We start from the raw sequence: 17,145 nt of genomic DNA on the forward strand, positions 1-17,145 counted from the left end.
AAAGACATGCCTTGAAGAACAGGCATGCTTTGTATGACTAGAGGATGAGAGACGGGGCATTTCTTCCACAGTGTAGCAAAGCGGCCTTTCAGAGACTCAGAAAGCTGTGAGCAGAGATGTAATGAAGAGTGCTTGCAATTTTATAGATGAACTAGACCCAAGACCAAGCCTGGATATCTTGTCTTTCCTTCAAAGCTTTTCCTAATTGATCATGAATTGGCCTTTGACTATCAAGTCAACTCTGTGTGTGTATGTGTGTGTGTGCGTGTGCCCATGTATACATGCATAAAGACCAGAGGAGGATATCTGGTCCAGTTTATCCCTTCAAGCTGTCTTTAACTGAAACTGATGCTCTCTGTTATTATGTTTGTGTATTTATTTATTTATTAGTTGTTAGTTATTGTGTATGTATATGTATATGGTTGCCCATGTGCCACAGTGTATATGTGGAGGTTAGAGGATAACATTGGGGAGTGAGTTCTTTCCTTCCATCATTGTGAGTCCTGGGGATTAAACACTCAGGCTATCAGAGTTGGTGACAAGCACCTTTATCCACTGAAGCTTCCTGCCAACCTGAGCTCTCTGTTTTTCAATGAAGCTGATTGGCCAACAAGCTCCAGGACTCCTCCTGTGTCTGCCCGCACACACCCATGCTGGAGTTATAGGCAACCATGGCCAACCCCAGATTTTTACACAACCACTGGGAATATAGTCCCAATGCTTCTCAGGAAGCGCTCTTTCCCAGCCTCCAAGTCAAGATGTTTTGCTCCCTGTATTTTTGACCATCCATATTTTTGTTTTTTCCATATCTTCTTTAACACTTCTGTTAAAACAAATTCTAAACCAAAATATTATGGAAGAACAAATAAAAAATGTATCAATTGCTATAATAATCATTTAAAGTGTACTTCCAAGCTTTACTACAGAAAGATATTTATCTATAAACCACCTGAAGCATCTCTAAGGTGTGGGTCCTCCTCCTGACTCACCTACCCATAGAAAACTAAGAAGGGGTCCTGGTTGTCCATATGTCATCTCAGGGAAATGTAGAGCTATCACCTCTAATGCAAGCTAGATACAGACGAACCCATCTGAGCCAAGGAAGAAAGTGCATAAAAGTTCTATCTCCATGTTCTTTTGTTGATAAACACAAGTGGTTTAAAAGAGGTGTTGGGAGGCGGGGATCAACCTCTCACGGGAGCTCAGGATATACAGTGATTATACAGCAGGTCTCTGTGCTTAGCGGTCATGTTTGAATGGAGAGTTACAAGCCTACAAGGCTCTCAGTAGGCTGTCTATCACAACTTCTACTGGGCTGTGATGCCCAGCTTGCGACCTGCCACCACCAATAACCATCCTGCTTTGGATCAGTTTGTTTCATTGATGATGTTCCAGTAAACTTTAGCCACATACTTTAAATGCTTAGTTGTTTTGTTCTGGTTTTGGGGAAAAAATATTTTTATCGATTTTTTATTCATTTCATATAATATAACTTAAATCAAATTTAGACCCTCCCCCACCTGCACCACCCAACCCCCTCCCTCCATGGGTTTCATGCATTCTGTAATATATGTTAAGTCCTATCCAGTCAAGCATTTGTACCCAGATATACCCTGGTGCATTTTGTTCTGTTTTTAAGACAGTCTCTCAAAACTCAGGATGGCTTTGAAATTACAGCGATCCTCCTACCCCAGCCTTCAGAGTGCTAGGGTTACAGGCATTAACCACCATACCCAACACACGTTCTAAGAGTGGGTTGCACACTAAGAAGACAGAAGGACTAGGTAAAGCAGGAACAACATGGGGCAGGTCATGAAGTAGCAGGTGAGCAAGGGGAAGTGTCCAAGAGGCAGATCCAAGGTAGCCAGAAGCTGACTCAGCTCACTCTGCATCTAAGGATGGAAAGTGGAGGGCGTTTCTGATGTTTGTGTGACTGAGTGAAGAGGAGAAAGAAGGCCTGGCTTCTAATTTTATCTTCTTGTGGCACTTTACCAAAAATCCCCTAAAGGTGGCCGAAAGCTGGAAGCCCTCAAGGGAAGAAGTTCTGGAGTAGCAGAATAGTATGCAAAGGCCTCAGTGGGAATAGGAAGTCTCAGGAGGCAAGCCTCCACATGGCTTTCTACCTGGGTTCTTGCCTTTCAGTAGCCTTTAGGGCCTGTTTCTCCTGACCCTCATTTGCATAATGTACTACCCATATGATGGTGTTTTATATACCTGTTCAAGGAGGATGACTACTTTAGCAAAAGAAACCAGAAGGTTTGACTTTCAGAAACCCTCCTGCTCTTCCTCTCCCTCCCTCTCTGAAAGCCGCCCCCCCCAGTCTTTTATGAATGGAGAACTTCCTGGGGATTGGTATTTCTTTCTTCTAGTAAGTGCTCACTAACAAGTGTTTGCATATAAGCGCTGCCTGAGTCAATTTCCTTTAGGATGGACAGATGATGGGAAGTTTAGTACACTGTGGCTGGTTCTGCTCAGTTAAGTCAAGGGTTTGAAGTTCACATTTATTTGTGATTCACCTGGAATTTCCCACAAGAAACCTCTTCAGTGTTTTAGGGTTTGAATTTTCATTTTCAATGGGGCTGCTGAATATTTAAGACAGGGTTTGGTTTGAAAAATAGCCAAGTTGTGGACTCTGTCTGAGTGCTCATCAATGGATGAATAAAGAAAATCTCACACATACACACACACACACGTACACAAAGTAGTATTCATATATAAGAATAAAATCCTGTTGTAGGAAAAGGGATAGAAGTGGAGATCATCATGTTAAGTGAAATAAGCCAGCCTCAGAAAGTCAAAAGCATGCTTTGTCATGTCCATAGAATCTAGGTAAGGAAACACATGCTAGTATAACTACTGGTGAGTAGGAAAGGAACCAGCAGGAGGCAGTGCAGGGACCACAGAGGATAAGGAAGTGTGAACATGGTGGAAGGGCATTGGACGCATATACAAAAATTTCATGATGAAACCCATGATTCTGTAAAATCAGTATATGGTAATCTAAAAGAACAGGAAAAAACTGAAAATATAATCAATGGGAGCAAAAAGACAGGACTGTTTTGGTTTTTAATCCTGTACAGATCCTGTACCATCTCTTGTCTTTAAAATTACTCTTATAATTGAGTCACTCATTCATTCATTAAAAAATCAAAACACCAACTAAATAAAAACCTCTAGAGCTACAGCTCAAATATTTTGTGCTTTTAAAAATATTTTAGTTCTTGGGGCTAGAGACATAGATGGCTCAGCAGTTCAGAATACTGACTGCTCTTACAGAGGACCCAGGCTTGATTCCCAGCACCTACATGGCAGCTAACAGCCATCCTTAACTCCAGTTCCAGGGGATTCAACATCCTCTCTGACCTCCACTGGCATTGCACAACGAGGGTGCACATGAAGGCAATACACTCATACACATAAAAAATTTTAAAAAGTACTTTAGTTCCAAATTTATTTATTAAATTACTTTTTGGGGTTCTTGTACATGTGAGCGTGTGTATGGTGTGTGCATGTGTGTATGCCTGGTTATGTGAGTACAGAAGCATATGTGCATGCATGTCTGTGTATGCATGTGTGCCCATGCATATAGAGGTCCAAGGTTAATATGTAAAGTCTTCCTTGATCACTTTCAGACTTATTCATTGTGGAAGGGTCTCCCAGTGGAACCTAGAGCTTACTGATAAAGCTATGCCAGCTAGCCAGCTTGCTCTGAGGAACCCTGTATCTGCCTTTTGAGAACAGAAATTGCAGACAGGCTACTATCCCCACCCATCATTTACATGAATTCGAACTCCTCTCTCATGCTTTCAGGGCAAGTGCTTTATCCACTGAGCCATCTCCTCAGCCCCATGTTTATTTATTAAACAAGTGTTTATTTGAGATACATGTCATACCCTGCACCAGACCAGATACCCTGGACCCAGGGTTAGAGGAGATCTAGTCTTTGATTTGAGTCCCTTTTGACTTTGCTGAATCACATTTACCAAGATGTGCGTGAAAGGATTTAGGGAATATAGAACTTTAGTAAATGTCTGAACTTTGTGAAACACTTGATGCAAAATTTTATTTACATGTGCTTCTTTCAAATAGGTTCATGGTTTTCATTGCATTCTCAAAGCATTCACGAACAAAAATGTTTTAAAGCGATGGCTTTTGCAATCCCAGCAACATATTTAGATAACTTACCTCGGGTTATCTATGGATAGCACCTTCTTCCTCCCATTTCTTGCTTAACTCTGGTGTGTCTTTGGTATTTGGAGTCCATTGACTGACCTGGAAGTCTGTCTTTGGAGAATAAGCCTAAACACCAGGTCAACATCCTTGCCATTTATGAACCCCAAGCCTGGGACCCTGTTCTTCTGTTTTCCATAGTACTTTCTCCATGTTGTGCAGCAATGTGGAGCTGTCAGAAAAAAATGACTTAAGTGTGCTCCTGTTTTGGGCCCAGTTCTGTACTTGAACCCTGGAATGACTCAGATTCTGCTCCATCTCTGGCCACTCTAAGTCTTCTGCCGTTTCTCCCATGATGGGATGAGAATAAAGACCCTTCCTTAATTGGAGTGTGTGCACACACATGCTTACTCCGAAACGTCACTCACTCTCAGCCTCAATACTCTGTTCCTTAACTATCATGTGGAAAGAGGTGTTTGGACACTGTATTAATGGTAGCTCCACATATGCATGGGGCACATTCCACTTTGAAAGGCATTTATAAACATTGAAAGATGAAAGCTTGCACTGATCCTCATGGGAAAAGGGAATGTTAATCACCACCATGGAGAGGGCCACAGACTTGGAGAGCTGGGAGGAATGTCAGAATTCACCAGTGACCTCCAGGTCCTCCATGAACAGGGTAAGGGATTCCTTACAACTTCAGTCTTCAGTTCAAGTAAACCCTATCATTCTGCAATTTTTTGTCTCTTTTTCTCTCCTTCCCTCCTTCCCTCTCCCTTTCCTTTTGCCCTCCCTCCTCTTCCTTATTTCTCTCCATCTATCCATCATCTATCTATCTATCTATCTATCTATCTATCTATCTATCTATCTATCTATCATCTATCTATCTATCTATCTATCTATCATCTATCTATCATCTGTCTGTCTATCTTCTATCAACATACCTGCCTACCTATCATGTATCTATCTACCACCTATCTATCTTCTATCTATCTATCATCTATCGTCTATCAATCATCTCCATCTACTATGTATTTTCTTTTTACTTAACTCCCCCTTTCCCTCCCTCCTTTCTTCCCTCCTGCCTTCCTATTTCCTGCCTTCCTTCCTGCCTTCTCGTCTCCTTTCCTCCCTCTCTCCCACTTTCCCTTCTTTCTTTACTTTTTCTCTCTTTAAAACTGCCCTGAAATTTCAAATTCATGAGCACAGTTATGCTGCTTTAAGCCTCTAAATTTGCAGTGGTTTGTTATATATCAGCAGGTAGTTTCAATATCTGGGCTGACTGGGCTAGCTGATCATCCTGTCCTGTGATCTCTCAGACTGTAAATGCTGCACACATTACTTCTCTCCTTGGTTCTCTTCTCTGTGCTTTGGCTCTCTGACTTAAAGGCCCCCAGATCTCCAGCCCTGTTCCTTCACTTCTCTTAGTTAGCACTGTTTCTTCTTACGTTGTTCTTGTAAGCACTATTCTGAGACAAGTGATTCTAGTCCCCAAGCACTGAGGCAGAGATGCTGACCAAGCTTCCTTTTCTCTCCAGCGTAACACAGCAAAACTAAAGTGAGCATTCACAGGATGCTGGCTAAGTGCTAACTGCTGTTCACGTGCATGGGTGTCATAGGGATTCAGCAACAGAGACGGTACTTATTATCAGATCTGTATGTCAGGAAGCAGAGGCCCCCAAGGGACCAAGCAGTTGATCTAAAGCCTCACAACTAAGAAGCAACAGAACTATGATTGTAACCTAAGTGTGTCAGGATTGATATTCATGTGCTTATTACTTCTGTACTAATTACTATATTGCTGCTGTGTGGCACACAGTAGGTGTTTAAGAGTTAGACTAAATTACTTTCCATTCTTTTTCCCCAAGCATCCCTCACACTATTTTTCTGACATGAATCTATTGTTTTTATATAGCAAATCTACCCAAGGAATCAGTCTTTTATAAGTAGTAACATAGCTAGTATTTTATTAGCATTTGGGAAGTGCTGTGTTTTTTATACAGTTTATTTCATCAACCCCTTAATAACCCATGAAGGTTGCCATTACAATTTCTCTGTATAAACAGAGGAAACGTCCTGGCAGGGCTGAATTTCCCAAAACCACAGCTAGTGAGGAGGAGAGCATGGACTTACGGTGCTACCTGATGCCAATAACCCGATTACTTTGTCCTAGCTCTTTCACTCTCTGTTATTTCTCTTTTCCTTTCTGTCTGATTTTTTTTTTCTTTTATTGTCTTGAGACAAGTTCTTACTCTGTAGCCCAGGCTAGCCTGCAACTCACTATATAGAGTAGTCTGGGCTTATGACAATCCTCCTGCTTCAGACTTCCAAGTATTAGAATTAAGTGTGAACCACCATTTTTGTCTTCATTCTTTTTTTGTTTGTTTTTATTTTATGTATGTGTTTTACCTATATGTGCTAAGTGTACCATATGCATGCAATGTCTGTGAAGGCCAGAAGGGGGCTTCAGATGCCCAAGATCTGGAGTTACTGAGTTGTTCGCCACCATGTGGGTGCTAGGAACCAAACCTGGGTCCTCTGGAAGAACAGCCAGTGCTCTTAACCACTGAGCCATCTCTCCAGTCCCTTCATTCTTACTTTTGATGGCTATGAGATGTCCAGTGTTTCTCAACTCAGATATTAAAATTTCAGGGAAAAAGAAGCATCAAATTATGTTTAAGAGTCCCATTTCTATCTCACCAGATAACCAGTTAGTCTGCACTAAGATGAGCTACAAGAGAGATATTAGCAGAATCATTTACAAACTTGCTTTGTGCTGAGACTTAGTTCTATATTTGTTAAGAAAATATGAATGAGAAATTATTGCAATAATTTCACACAAACAGTTGTTTTAATTTTGGAGAGCGCCCATGTACCAGCTTTGTACTGAGCAATTTCTGCTCAGTTTCTCGAGCAGCACTCTGTTATCTCCATTTGAAGGGAAGTTCAGGTCTGTGAAGCCAGGTGTGATATACAGGGAATGGTAATGTGGGGTTTGGCTCTGGGTCTATCTGACTCCCAAACCTGGGCACTTAATCAGTGTACTACACTGAAAAGCATCCCCTGACCTGAAGTAAGCCTGAAGGACTTTCAAGCACCTAAACTAGAAACACACCCTGAGACAGATGGGGATCACGCCCAGGTCCCTTGCAAAGTTTCTAGGGTGTCATACTTTGAGTTACATGGGGATAGAAGTAGGGATGAGGGTAGGGGTGGCTGGCTGGCATTTCCCATGGCCCACATTCTGCTGTGGCCATTATTCCTTGTTTTTTTTTTCAAGCACTCCCCTCTCTCTTTGTGTGTGGGGGGAGCACAAGCTTGCCATTGTACATTTGTGGAGGTCTGGAGGTCAGAGGACAGCTTCAGAGCTAGTCCTTGCCTTCTACCATGTGTGAGACAGTCTCTTGTTTCTTGCTGCTGTGTAGACAGTGAGCTGGCTCAGGGGCTTCCAGGGATTCTCCTGGAAGGAGTGCTGGGATTACAACACACACTACTGACCGGCTTTGTAGAACATTGTTTCTGAGGATTCAAACTCACGTGCCTAGCAAGCACATTACCCTCCTGCGCCATCTCCCCAGCCCTGGTAGCCATTCTAAATGGCCCAGTTACACGTTAGATTCCTCGAAGCAGTTGCTGGCAGTGCTCATTTTTTCCCACACAGACAGAAGCTTCTAGAAAGAAAGTTCTTTGACGAGATTCCATAATCCTTGAGAACAAGGCATGTAATAGGGGCTCGATAAATATCTCTTGAGGTGGTGTGGAGGTATGGGTTGCGGGGGTGGGGGGTGCCATTGTCTGGGTAGGATCTAAAACAGGAAAGCAAGCAAGCATCTCAGTGGCTCTGCTGGGCTCTGCCAGTGCTTAGCTATGGGTTTTGAGTCGGTACATCTTCCCCCTCTGTCCTGCACAGGGCAAGGACATTACCTGCTGGCCTTTACAAGACAGGAATACTGTAAGACAGAGCATGAGACAGTGCCACAAATAATGGAATAAATACAATGGTGATGACGTCAACCATGATAAAGAAATCTTGGTTGCGAGGATTGCCCACCCACCTGGCAGTTACCCTGTACTGCCTTCACAATTCCTCCGGGGTCATTATCGCTCCAGTTTACAGATAAGGAAAGTGCGATATTATCGTGATGCAATTACATAATTATGAAACACACAGAAAAGATCCTGACGTTCATTTAGTGTTCTGGGAGGTTGCGGAATATGAGAGTTGGGGAGCCAGTGATGGGGCCTTTTGGCAAAAAGCAAACCTTCCAGTGAAGCCCAATTCGGCCAGTGCTGCGGACATCTGTGCAAAGTGGGACAGAGGAGACTAACTGGGAGAGCGAAGCATCCCCCTGCACTGAACACTGCGCACTGCCTGTGTGGCTGGGGGACGAGTCTGCATCACTTTGGAATGGGCCCACTTGGGACATCTGAGTTGAATTAAAGCAGCCCATTTTGCCAACTGGCCACAGGCTTTGGGCAACTGCATTACCTCATCCTCTTTGCTGTCTGAAGAAACAAAGATAATAACACTTTCCCAAGGCTGGGGCTGGGTACATCTTAATTTGTGAGTGTTTGCGAATGGCTTTGAAGATGGCAAATGTTATTTAAGTGCTAACTATTATTATTTACTGCGGTTCCAAAGGCTGTTTCTCCTGGCCATTGTCAGCCTACAAAACCATCAGGGAAATGGTAAAATGCCCTCTGAAGTCTCCACACGTCTATAAATGAGGTAACTTTGGCCTGAGCTCTGTGATGGTATCTGCAAACCTAGCATTAGCTTTGCAACATTTTTGTGTGGGCAGGTGGTTGCCTAATTTGCACTTGAAGATGCCAGCAGCAGGCCCTGGCACAGGTTTGGCACACACTGGTGATGCAAGGGCCCTTTGGACAGAGCTGGGCTGCTGACATCATGCTGTGCTGGGTTCTCTTTGAGATGTAAATAAGGCACTGGAGGAGGCCCCTGCTCTTTCATCATTTACTCTAATGGAAGGGAATTAGCATTCATCGAGCCCGCCTGTGTGCCAGACAGTTTTATGAATGTGATCTCATTTATTCTCACAGCAGTCTAATAAACTGGCCCTGAATGTTCCCATTTTACAGGCAAGGGAAGTGAGGCTCATGGAAGCTAAATAATTTGTCCCCGATCAAGTAGTCAAAGGCTGAGCTGGGTTTAGAATCTGGGACACAGCTACAAATGCCATGTCCGTTTATCATAGGAAGCTGGGGGTGACAGGCCCTGCTCTGCCTCTGCAGCCCTAGTGCCAAGTCAAGTTCACCAACCCCCTGCTAAAAATCTCTTAAGCACCTTTATTGTTGTCCTTAAATCTCCTGGATCCCTCTCCAAGGTCGTAGAACTGTGCACTCCTTTATTTCAGTTCTTTGGTCCTCAGTGCCTTAGATTCCGTTTCCGGCTCCTCCAGGAAACTGTTTGGGAAACTGCATGCTCGCCTTCAGTGTCTGCTAAAATGTTACACACCATTTTCTTGGGGATGCTTTCTGAAACTCCAGGCGGCAGTTCTCAGACTTGGGTTCCCCAACTTCACCAACTTCATGCAAATTGACAGGCCCCACCCTGGACCTCCAGAAACTCTGAGCCGGAAGCCCAGCTCCTCACAGATTCTTTGCTTAATAACCACAGGCTTCTCAGTCTTGGCATGGTTTGCGTTTTAGGCAAGCAGGGTAGAGCTGTTGTGTGCCTAACAGCACTTGGAAGAACCCTTCTCAGTGTCCATATGCTCCGATTTACATCCCTACTCCTCTTCAGGTGGGAAAAATGTGTTCAGAAACTGTATAAAGTCCTTTGAAAGACAAAATGAAACGACTACATCTAACAAACATGTCTTCCTGCAGTACTCCCTAACACCTGACAGGTTAAGTTTCTGAGTTAACTTAATGGATTCTTTTGCTGCCGATAGGTCTCCCTTGCCACATTCCCAGCAGATGTTACACCATCTGACAGTCAGTGCTTCTTCAGAATGATCAGTGGCCTGGCAAAGTGGTATGACAGCTCTGTGTTACATTTCCTCAAAACCAACATGGGACCTAAATGTATGGGAGGACTAGAACCTTGGGGGAGCTGGCGTCGGACCAGAGGCAAACAGGACATTTGAGATGAAAGCAGGACCTCCTCCATCAGAACCCTGGGAACAAAGACTACAGAGGCAGACACTGTAGTTCTAAGAACGATGCAGAAGCTGGTCACCAAAGATAGGTTCAGTGCTGCTTTTGGTAGAAAGAGAAACAAAACTGCATTCTGCCCACAGAGCATTGAGATTGCTGGTAAAGGGAGACTGACTCAGCGCACCCTGTGGTGACTTCAGTCATTCTGTCACTGGTGCATTCAACTTCAAGACAGAAGGAAGGCACATTGGAATCCTTTACCCTCCTGGAATTGCCTCAGGCTGTGCAGTTCTTTCTAGAACCAGGAGAAACTGCAGAGCTGAAGAGGAATGTAACCCTTGCCTGCATCCCTTTCCTTAAACTGGTCGTCAGCACCATCACCCCAGTGACATACCGAGTGGCTGCAGAAATGGAAAACTAGGCTGAACCTTTCAGGATTGAAGTCTCCCCTTGCAGGATTCAGATCACAGTAGCAAAGCGAGAGGCCCTTGTGGTTTTCATAGGAGATTCTGCAAACATACAGCTAATGACAGGCTTCATTCAGCCTAAAGGACCTTTCATGATTTGCGAGTTACAGTTAAGATATGAGAAAATATAGAGACCAGTGAGGCAAAGTTTGCAAAGTGTGCAAGTGTGTGTGTGTGTGTGTGTGTGTGTGTGTGTGTGTGCATGTGTACATTTCCAAAACAATAAACTTTAAAACTAGGAAAAATGGGAAAATATAAAGGTATTATTTAGATAGTTTCATTTTTGTTACCAGATTGTATTAACCATTTTCTGTTTTTGCCCCTTCCTCTTAAAGATTTATTTTTATTTATGTACATGTGTGTGGTGTCCCTGTGTGTGTGCTATTGTATGTAGGTGTCATGGAGACAGGGAGAGGATGTAGGATCCCCTAGAGCTAGAGCTACAGGCAGGTGCAAGTCTCTGGATGTGGGTGTTGGGAACTGAACTTCGGTCCTCTGCAAGGGAAGCATGCACTCTTAAACACCAGCACATTTCTCCAGCCCAGCCGTTTCTCCATTCCATGCTACTGTGGAATGGCATCACTTTCAGACTGATATCTAAATTCAATTTCAAGCCATCCACTGATGTAGTTCTTAAATTGCCTGACTTTAGAAGTAGAAATATAGTAGTTTAGCTACTTGAAAAGTACATAGAAACATTCTTTCAAAGCTAAGCACACCTGAGTTTTCAAAAAGTCAGCTTGCTAATTCACAATGTGTAATAATCTGCAGATGAATGGAGCTAACGTTTTTCCTTTAATATATGTATTTGCATAATTTCAAACAATTTATTTATATTCTACATGCCAAATTATCTTAACCCATTCAATTGCTGCAACTGGCATTTGCTGGGATAAGCAGTTCTATAATGGACATTTTATGTAAAAGTTTTTTGTCCCTAAAATTAACATTTGCTTTGAAATGAGGTTGGACACTAATTTCTGGCTCCAAAAATCTGAACACATTCAACCCGGATCAAATTTTCAACAAAACTGCTTTCCAAGGTTCTGTTTCTGCTAGCCTTCTGAGAGTTTATCTAATTTCTGTGTCTTTATCGATACTAGACTATGGACACTGGAGTATGGGTGAAAGCTCAGAGAGAGGGAACAAGGGGTATTTCCTCTCAGGCAGATATACTTAAAGCAGGAGCATCATCCATTTGTCTCCCACTCCCAAATGCCAAAAGTACCAGTTTGGCATTGATTAGAGTTAAGGTTTATTTCCATCAGAAGCATTTCTTTCATGCTTACAGACATGAAATATACTTTAAAAGGTAAAAAAAAGAAGACCTCCTGCCCCACCTCACACCCCTGAAATAAATTCAAATTCCCAAGAGAACTGGATCTCTTCTTGCAGGATTTGCAGATAATTTGTCTCCATGCATATTTTCTTGCAGATCCAAATTACTGAAGGGAGTTATAACCTGGTTTCAAATACTCTTGGGCTTTGTCACTCAGAGCTGCTCTTTGTCATTGTAATTAGACTAGGGAGTCTGGTTTTAAATGCCTGGAGTAGCCAGCCACTGAAGGAAAGGAAGTATAAGGCACACAGAGGAGAAACAGTCCCTTTCTCTGCCTCCCTCCTCTTTTCTCCGTCCTTCCCTTTTGTCTTCCCCTTTTCCTCCTCTTTCTTTCATAAGGCATCAATTCAGGTAGAATATAGGATGATGAGAAATTAACTAGGATGATTACTACCACAATGTAACTAATTGGTAGTCTTAGTTTGCTAAGTGGTTAGGGAAAATCCCAAATTGCCTGCACTGAATGAGGAATATTACGTTTGGTAAATTAAAATTTCAAAATAACAGAAGGGATATTTTGATGACCCCTTCCTCCATCTTATTGACGTTCTTTTGTTTCTCTCTGAAACAAACCTCTATATTTCTTAGAAAGAGGAGTCCTAAGATAGCAATTCGTTTTTTGAAAGAAAACCTTCCATCATTAATTATTCTGTATAGGTATTCTTGAGACACAGTTATGACAGGCTGGGTTTCATTTCTCCAGCTCTTAGAGAATACTTTAGAAACTGTTTTGTTGTTATTGTGTTGGTCTTAGCTTATTTACTTATGGAGGAAGCATAGCAAATCATTTCTTCTTCTAGGGCACATAGCATTCCCAAGCCTCCTTTGCATTTATGTATGTTAATGTGATTACCTCTGACCAATAGAACATATTGGAACATCTCACTCCTCCTTTCTGGACTTTTCTAGGAAGATTTCTGATTTTCTCTCACATGTTCTTTCCTGATTACCATCTTGGTACAGACATAGATGACCCATTAACTTTGAGTTCCCAGAGTGAAAGATGATGAGACCACAGGAAGGGGCCTGTTTCTGTTTTCTGGACCAGAAAAAGTGCTGGTTGCTGATGAACACCTTTCATTTTAGATTTTACATTTGTGGAAATTTCCATTGTGTGTATACTATACTTGTTGATATTTCTATGAACCACTAATAGTACAATTAGTGTTTTCATCACTTTATAATAAAACTGAGATTAAAATGCACACTTCTATACATGTTTATGACATTTATAGTGAACTGGCTTCTAAGAAACCGGTTTTGTCAGAATAATCAATATGCAAAGGATTTTTCATGGTAATTTAAAATTTTTAATTTATTCTTTGGCAACTTCATATTTATATAGTGCATTGTGATCACACTCAGCCCCCATCTCATCCTCTCCTCTCCCAACAAAGACCCCCTCCCACGCTCACACCTTTCTGATTTGTTTGTTTTCATTTTGTGGCCCACTGAGTTTAACTAGAGCCTATTGCAGGCATGAGTGTAGCGTTATCCTCTGGAGCATGGAGGGTTCACCAGTGGCTACACTACTGAAGACAGTGACTCCCTGTCCCCCTAGCCATCAACTGTCAATAGCACCCTGGGAAGGGGAAGGGTCCCATGTGTCCCTCCCTTATTCATGACTCAATGTTGACTGGACTAGTCCTGTGCAGGCCCTTTTAATATACACAGAGTTCTGCGGATCTCAGGATGAGTCAGGGCCAGTGCAGGAAGAAAAGGTTCAGGATGGTAGGTTAGATGGATCTCAAAGTCCTTCAGTAGGGAATGTTCCCCCAGCCTCCCCAGACAGAGAACAAATGCTTTGGTGCGTAAGTGGAAACAGCACTTGAGGCATTTTGCTTTCAGCTCTGCTGAAATGTAAATCCTTAATCTCCCATTCAGCCTTTATTACCCAGTGGAACAGTTGTGTGAAAGAAGGGCCCAAAGCAGAGGAAACAACCTCTGGCCTCTAGATACCAGCTGTGCTGGACACTGAGATAAAAACTACGCTGACTTCCTCCATGGTTGAAAACTGGGAGATAATAAAGACAGGGTTGCCTTTCAGTCAGGAATTTCCATTGAGAGGTGCAAAGTCCTTGACCATAATGATGGTTTTCTGGGTGCACCTGTTGCCTATGTTGATCCATCCCTTTGGCATCTTGAGGCACAGTGTTGGGTTTGGAGTGAATTACAGAGTCACTGTGGAGCTGTGGATGGAATGGGTACAGCGGGAAGTTCCAGGGACTCAGGGAACAGAATAGACCTTGCCACATGATGCTGGTAGAAGATTCTGAAATACAAAAAGGAATATTTTTTGTCACAGAAATTGTTTGTGAATGACTCCCTGTGTGGTTGTCTTGACTACAAGATGTTTTCTCCAAAGGGTGAATTACTTTTGTCTTCTTTGTGGTTGGTTCTCTTATAGCTACTAAAAACATTTATTCCATTCACAAATATACTTGCCTAGAGCTTGTATAGATCTGATGATGGCTCATAGTATAAAACTAAGCTCTTCCTCTGGATGACGCCTTCTCTTTATCATTTCCTCTTTCTAACAAACATAAACTCCTAATTTAAATATTTGCATAACACTCATTCATAGTTTATAGATGTATTTTTTCATCAGAAGGAAACTATTGTAGTCTAAGATCTGACCAGTAGTAATGATAGTATCTATATTCTTCCAGGGATTTTACTGTGTAAGTATATACCCAGAAAAGAGAGATAGAAAATTATATCGTACATCCTATTTCCGAATCTGATTTTATACATTGCTAATGCACTGCCAGTCTTTCCTAGATATAAAATAGTGCTTTTATTATCACAGAGCACTTGTATGGTTGCATGTCTTTTACAATAAGACAATGTTATAGTAGAAGTTTAACAGCTTCTTCACGTCTTTAAAATACATAATAATACAAGTATAGATCTTTGAACATATCTAAAATTTATTGCTACAGTGAAATTATTGGCCCAAAATCCATAAATAAGTCTAACTTCTCTTTAGTCTCTTTTCTTTTCTTAGTTTTCTGTGATAGGTTGTAACCCAGGATAGTCCCAAATTTGCAATGGCCTTCTTCCCTCTGCCTCCCGAGTGCCAGGATAATGGTCCTGTGTTGCCACACCTAGAGTAGATTTATTTCTGCTGAGCACTGTCTTTCACACTTTGATGGTATTAACCTTAGCAATCCAAGTGGAGACTTAGTTCATGATTTATGAATTGAAAGTGCTGTAATAGAAAGTCCATATCAAGGAAGAGCTGACAGGGTGTCGGGGTTCCTGTAAAAGGCAAACCTCACATCTGGCTAGAAGTTCTCTAGCATGAAAGATGAGTTTTCTCCATAGTTCCAGAGCTCCCGTGTCTGCCTTTAAACCCCAGAGAACCAATTAGATTGCAGGTCTGTCGGTTACCATGCCAACATGAGTGGTAGAAGAGCTCAAGTTTTGGAAATGAAAGACTGTGTGCTAGCTGGCAGGCTACTTTCTATCCATGTGCACTTTAGTAACTGAAATCTTCTGTAACTTAATTTTCTCTGTCCTAAGAAGTCAGACTTTTTCCCTTTGTGGTGCTAATATCTGTCAGAAAGATTCTCAGTCAGGTGAATGAGCAAATGCGACTTATAGAAGTTATGCACACCGATGTCACTCAAAATTAGATAAAAACATGACTTTGGGAAAAGGACAACAGCAAAAGAAACTCCAGATCACCTGCATTCTGTCTATGATGCTACCTAGGGTTCCATCCTAATCAAAATATCTAAGTTATTTTATTTAGAATTGTAACACACATAGGGCATTAAACAGATATAGCTCCCCTCTTTTCAGAAGGAATATTAAGTTATTGGTGATGGCTACACATGTTAAGTAGACCTTGACTAAAGGAGCAGAATCATTTCTGGGACACAGTTCCACAGGAAAGAATGTTTTCTAATAACAGAGCTAAAGATCCCAGGAAAGGAGATGTGGAGACACAAGGCTTCATCAAGTTTCCTGTCCCTGCAGTGGTGCCCAGCAGGACTGCTGTTCTCTCAGGCCACTGGTATTACCCGAGCCAATCACAATCCAAGTCCATTCAGGCCAGGCACAACAAATTGCAAAGCACCATTGCACTTCTGCTAGACTGAGTCCTGAGCACTGGACTAGGGCCATTGGCTTAGTTTTCTCCTCAAGTGGCATGAAATTAAAGGCAAAACGACAGCTCAAGAACTCTACTTGTACAGATAAAATTGCCTTCAACTAATTTGTTGTAGTTAACGACACATGTTCATTGATTCCTCTATCACCCAAAATTTCTTAAGTGGACAAGTAGCTCCTGATTGTCCATCAGGTGCAGGAGTCTACACTAATTGCTGAGAGTTTAAGGCGAGCAAAGTCAGCAGACTCCTAAGTCTTGGGAATTTCCAGCCTAGGCAGGCATTTAGATACTAATCAGATAATTACCAGGGAAGGTATCTTGTGGTCAATACCACAAAGGGAATTTAGGGGCTATCAGAGTAGGATGTAATTTTATATACTGCCCTTCCTTCAGTGGTCAGCAAAGGATCCTTTAAGGAAGGAACTAGTCATCAGGGACCTGATGTGGGATTAGGAAGAGTGTGATGCAAGCACCCCGTAGGTGGAGGGAACTACAGGCAGAAGGACCTTGGAGTGGAAGAGAATGAATAGAGTGGATAAACTGAGTCTAGGCTACTGTGTCTTGAAATCAGGAATGGAGGGATGGAAACAGGATAAATGCAGGAGAGGTGGGCAGCTCTCCTATAGATGCACTTATAAATTATGTAACAAATGCTAAGTGGAGTCATGGGAAACCATTAAAGAAGCCTTAGCAAGAGATGCACACATCAGGTTTACACTTAGAAAATTAATCTAAAGAAGAACTTTCATGATTCCCCTGTTTTTTTTTTTAATATAAATTCTGTGTGTATGGAGAGAGAGAGAGAGAGAAAGAGAGAGAGAGAGAGACAGAGAGAGAGAGATTATTACCCTCTTTTTATTTTGTCCTTGGAGTTTTTCTATGAGTCTGAGTTGTCTCTTGGGGGATAACACTTGTTTTCTAAGGCTTCT

This window comes from Nannospalax galili, unplaced genomic scaffold, assembly GCF_000622305.1.
Source record: "Nannospalax galili isolate Female #2095 unplaced genomic scaffold, S.galili_v1.0 scaffold380, whole genome shotgun sequence".
NCBI classification, from domain to species: domain Eukaryota; kingdom Metazoa; phylum Chordata; class Mammalia; order Rodentia; family Spalacidae; genus Nannospalax; species Nannospalax galili.